Consider the following 6,083-nt stretch of genomic DNA (forward strand, 5'->3'; position numbering starts at 1 on the left):
GACCACTTAACAGCCCTGACTCAAGACATGTAGCAGAAACATCTGTACCACTATAATAGTTTGAAATAAATGAAAAAATAAAGCAGGCAGCGCCTGTAGCTCAAAGGAGTAGGTGCTGGCCCCATATACCGGAGGTGGCAGGTTCAAACCCAGCCCCGGCCAAAAATTGCAAAAAAACAAAACCAAAAATAAGTGAAAAAATAAATAATGAAATAAAAAGAAAGCTGACTGAGTGTGTATCTGCTGACTTGAATAGTTATAGAACAATAATCATGAAGTGTCTCAATTTTACACTCAGAAGTATGATTCTTTTGTGAATCATTTTGGTGCATGTGAGAGAGAAACCATAGCAAGAAGTACAGAGTTTCTGCTTTTCAAAAGGGGAAACATGAGTAATACGGGGAAGGCAGTGTGCCAAGCCTCTTACAGACCAAACATCCAACCTTCAAGGGTGCCATTGTCATCACCTCAAACCACAGGCTCCAAACTGGAACTTCTGCCGCTTGTTACTGTCACTGGAGCTAGTGTCACTTTTGGAGCTGCTGCACGTTCTGAAGTCACCCTTTGGAACTCTACCGCTGATGGACTGTGGCGGTGGCTCCAGCCTTCACTCTGCCCAGGGAAAAGAGCTGCTGCTTAGATGGTGTGAAACTGAGCAGCCACATTGAGACCCCTACTGCCAGAAATATCCCTTCTCCCCTGAAATTACCACTGTCAAAGCCATTCCTAGTTTAGAAAACAAAAGTGCCATTGTCTTCAGAAACCGGGTTCCAGTGCAGATGCTACGTGAGAGTACGAAGCAGGCATTAGCTCTCTCATTAGCACAGTTTAGTCCATCAGATAAGCTAGTTGTCTCCTGGGAGGTCTGAGAAATTATGCCAGAGAAGACGAACTTGACAAGTGAGTGTCACTGGTGTTCAGGGAGGGCCCAGTGAGCAGGTCTGGGCACAGACCCTGACGCCTGGTGGTGATGGGGCAGACTGTGTGGACAGACAGAGCCTCAGTCACAGGCCTGGAGTAGTTGGTTGTAAGAAGCAGATACCAACTTGAGCTTCCTTAAGCAGATGGGGAATGTATTAGAAGGATACAGAGGGGCCTCAGGGAATGATGGAATTATGGACTCACCAGGCCTCAGGAGGCAAGGGCCAAGGAGAGTCCTGGGCTGCAGCAGCGCTTATGGAGGCCCTGACTTGTAGCCGCCCAGTGGCCTGACTTAACTCCGGCTCCAGGGTTGGTCAGACTTCAGGTGAGGATGAGAATGCCGCTAGGGGTAGGCCAATGTTCCCTGTCAGCCGACTCAGCTGCGCTATGCGTGAGCAGGTGCAGAGAGGTCCCAAGGGCAGGACACACGACAGAAACAGGAACCCTCTCTGTGGGCAGACCAAACAGTTTCAGAGAAGAGGGTTTGGGGTGATACTACCTTAGATATCCACCACACACCTCATTGTGCCATCGGGGAAATTGCTTAGATGCAGCCTAGCACAGTGATGAGGAGTGCATGCTTGAAGCTGGGTTGCCTGAACTCAAACTGCAGCTCTGCCACTTGTGCCTGTTTGCTCCCCTCCAGAACGGCAACAGTAACAGTACTTACTACCTGAGCGCATTAGGACTAAATGAATTAATACCAGCAAGGAGTTAAAATGGGGCCCTTGATAAACATCTCTTACTATCTGGTCTATGGGGCATCATAATATTTATTGAAGTCACCAAACGGGCCAACTGCACATCAAAAATACCCAGTGGGGCTCTTTTAATGTGCAGTTTTGTGAAAGACTGAAAGAGCAATGAAAGAAACATTTTGTCATGAAATACCTATTTTACTTAATTTAGGCCTGAATATAAATGCAGCAAGTTAAAAGATATATGGATATACAACTATTCAGAAAGAAGTAAGACAAAAAGAAAAATAATATGGACGTAACACTAAAAGCAGAAGTCACAAAAGAAAAAATTGATACATTTGGCTTCATCAAAATTAAAAACTTGCCCTTCAAAAGGTGCAATTAAGAGAATGAAAAGCCAAGCCACAAACTAGGAGAAAATATTTGCAAATTATATATCCGATAAAGGACTTGTATCCAGAAAAGACCATTTTATAACTCGCTAATAAGACAAACTACCTAATTAAAAAAATGAGCGGAAGATTTGAAAGACATTTCACCAAAACGACTACATGGCTATAAACACTGTTTATGGCTCTAGCTAATCCCATTCCTGTTTGATACCGGACAGATCCAAAAAATACTGGAGTGTGAGAAACTGTTCTCTAAGGCAACTTATCCAGTGCTGATTTCTACAGCTGCCTGTGAAGACTCAGGAATTTCTCTTCTCTGTCCTCAAGGCGATGAGGTTCTGCCCTACCCTTGGCAGGAAGAAAACAACTTTCAGGTTGAGTGCCACATCAAAAAGTCTTCTCCTCTTACAAAAAAAAAAAAAAAAAAAAAAAAAAATCATTTACTTTATAGTCATTTCCTGTGTCAAACTTTCAAATGTTCCCCTTGACTGCAGTCATCAGGGTTTTTGTTGTTTGTTAATGTTATGGCAACATGTTAACATGAGGTACCCAGGGACTAGCATTTATTCACTTATATATTCCTCTGTGCATCCACATATGCATGCATCCATCCATCATTTACACATTCAGCAGTGATTTCTCAGTGGCCAGCTATGTGCCAGACATCATGTTAGGTGCTAAGAATAGCACAATAAAGTAAGAAAGGCAGGGTCTCTATTTTCATGGAGCTTAAAGTTGTTTGAGAATAACAGAAAAAGGCCAGCAGTGAGGACACATTTTTCTACTTCTCAGGTTTTCTTGCACTGGGCTCCTCTGCTGGCTGCACTGGTGCCCTCGCTAGCGACATAGGAACCATATGGTAACTCTGCTAGTAGAGGCTAGGAGCTCCCAGGTGCTGGTAAAGGTTTTGATCCAATGGCATGGTCACTGAGTCAAGCTCCAGAGGGACACAAGTTGAAGTGGCTTCTGCTCCAGTGGCAAGGGCAGATGTCTTAGCTGTGGCCACAAGACCTCTAGCAGTGGTGGTGCCGGCTCTGCCTCTGTCAGAGGCGTCTCCTGTACCTCTACGCCTTGAGCAGAGGTCAGATGCAAATTGCAAGTTTTTTTTTTATGAAAATGTACTTGCTTAGAAATACAGCAGCGCTTTCATACCATAATTTTCTCAAGAAAGGAGAATTAATTTGTTTCTCCAATCTTTCATATTGCAGTGACTACAGAGGAAATCAAGACCGCTTTTATTTCTTGCAGCATTTTCAGCTCGGCGTGTGTGGTAGCTAAGCTATGACATTAGATAACATTGTTTTTAGAAAGGGAAATTAAAAATAATGTGTTCAGTTGGGACTCGACAGAGAAAAGAAGACAGTAAGCAATTACAGTCTATAACTAGGACCAAAGATACAGCTCCAGCCTTTACCTGTGAATAAAACAAAAGCACATGGCAGCATGACGTGTTGGCGACGTCATAAGCGACACCTGCCAGAGCCGCGTTTGCTGTGCGCTTCTGCCCTAAACCTCGCCAGCCGCCAGCCCGGGGCAGAGCCCAGCGCTTTCCGAGTTACATGATTTGCAGAAGGCCACTTGGCCTGACCTCCTTAGCTGCCTCATCACGAGGACTGCTCTGTAGCGTCTTCTCCCCTGCCGGTCTGGACATCCCTGCGAGGGCAGGGCTGGCAGATGTCCTGCAGACGTGCTGGTTCCTGCCCCACACCCCTTACCCAGCCAGGGGCAGTCTCGGCGTCCTCCCAGGCGCGGCATTCCTGGCCTCACTACTGATCAGTTGGAATTGACACGAGATGAAATTTATTGGCACTTGAGGATTAGAAAATTAAAACGGGGGCATCGACTCTAAAGATAGTGACATGAGAATGTTAACTGGAGAGGAAGAGGTGGACTTGACCAATGTTAAGAGCGGCTGCTGCTTTTAAATCAGATTATATCTGGCCCTGAAGCATCAGTCAGGAGAGAGACTCTGAGTGCTATGAGGAAGACAAGAATGGCAGCGGCCCCGTCTGCTGCAGCCTCAGGCCAGAGGGCAGCCCAGGGGAGAGGAGCAAGAGGGGAGCGGAGAAGCCTTGGCTTGCTTTGCAGTTTTGGTCTCGTTGGCTGTCCTTTCCTGAGGAGTTTGGTGGGGAATGGTTTAGATCACAGGTTACTAACAGCGAGTCACCTGCCTCTTCCTGCATAACCTGGACTTTCTCAGTCTTTCCAGGGCTGGTTAGGGTAGCCCAGTCCCAGCCCCTGGGACACCTGACAGCGTCATACTTGAAGCACATCTGAATAAAGAGCAAATCCCTATGCAGATCACTGTTTGTGCAAATGAAAATAAAGCTTTTAGTAACCTCACAGACTTCCCAAGGCATGGTCTGAAGACATGTGTGTGACCAGACACATCTGGGAACTTAAAGTTCTCTGAAAGTAACTTAATGATGGGGATGATTTTTGAGATGAGATCTTGCTATGTTGCCCAGGCTCTACCAAACTCCTGAGCTCAAGTAATCCTCCTGCCTCAGCTTCCCCAGGAGCTGGGGCTGCAAGCACCTGCCACTGCACCTGACATTGATGGGGACAATTGTACTGACCCATTTAATAGAAGGGTGAAGACCTTGCAATATATATTTTTTCTCCTTTACTGTGTTATCTTGGGCAAGTTTTGTTATTTTTCCAATTTCCTTATCTGTAAGGTAGGATACTTTCTTCTTCTTTTTCTTTTTTAAATGGAGGTGGGGGCATGGCATCTTGCCCTGTAATCCTAGCTCTTTGGGATGCTGAGTCAAGAGGATTGCTTGAGGTCAAGAGTTTGAGACCAGCCTGAGTAAGACGAAGACCCCATCTCTACAAAAAAATGGAAAAATTAGCCAGTTGTAGTGGGTGCATACCTATAATCCCAGCTACTGGGGAGACTGAGCAGGAGGGATGGCTTGAGCCCAGGAGTTGGTTAGAGGTTGCTTTGCTGTGAGCTGTGAGGATATCTCACAGCTGCACTCTAGGGGGCAGGAGCAACAGAGTAAGATCCCATTGAAAGAAAGAAGGAAGAAAGGAAGAAAAGAAAAGGAAATAGGCGTGGCGCCTGTAGCTCAGAGGCTAGGGCACCAGCCATATACACTGGACCTGGTGGGTTCAAACCCAGCCCCGGCCTGCCAAACAACAATGACTACAAGGGCATTGTGGCGGGCTCCTGTAGTCCCAGCTACTTGGGAGGCTGAGGCAAGAGAATCACTTAAACCCAAGAGTTTGAGGTTGCTGTGAGCTGTGATGCCACAGCACTCTACTGAAGGTGACATAATGAGACTCAGACTCTGTCTCAAAAAAAAAAAAAAAGAAGAAAAAGAAGAAGAAAGAAAGAAGGAAAAAGAAAGGAAAGAAGAAAAGAAAAATGATGCCAAAATTTATTGAATACTATGTGCAAGATCTCGAAGGCTGGTTTAGAGTAATCGAAGGTGGAATTACAGTGGACGGCTCCCCAAAGGAGCTTGTAATTAAAGAGTGACAGACCTAAGTAGAAAAATAACAATAATACAAGGCAGACAAAGAGACGAGTCTTAAGAGAAACGCAGTAATTGAGGTAGTGAAGCACTGATCACCGAGCACTTGTCAGTCATCTGACTTATTCTGCTCAGAAAGGTTTCAGTACTGGACAGGTGTCTCTGTTTTTATTAATAGAGAAATAAAAAGTTCTTCCATTATTCACAGAAGAAAGCAAACAAAGAGCTTGTGAAAAGTTTGAAATTAATACATATGAGGCTGTGCTGTATGTTTTAAAATTACAAAGAGCTTATCTACAACGCATTAACAAGGGGAAAGGTAGAACTTGCTCTGACATGAGCCAGGCGCTATGGAGCTAGTCACACCGCAAGGAGCAAGGAACGAGACCCAGGTCTCCTGTCTCTGAATAAACTCTGTTTATTAGAACAAAGAGGCCAGTGTGCAACTTTGACATTTGTTACTTTTGCACACATTTGCTCTTTTTGACTTCAAGAAAAGACTGAAAGAAGCACTGGGGAATTTTGAGCACCAAGCTTAAAATAAATGAATCATCTAGGTCCTCCCCATTTCAAGCCGCGGGATTCTA

The sequence above is a fragment of the Otolemur garnettii genome, unplaced genomic scaffold, assembly GCF_000181295.1.
Source record: "Otolemur garnettii isolate 467f Iridium unplaced genomic scaffold, OtoGar3 scaffold00125, whole genome shotgun sequence".
Taxonomy (NCBI): domain Eukaryota; kingdom Metazoa; phylum Chordata; class Mammalia; order Primates; family Galagidae; genus Otolemur; species Otolemur garnettii.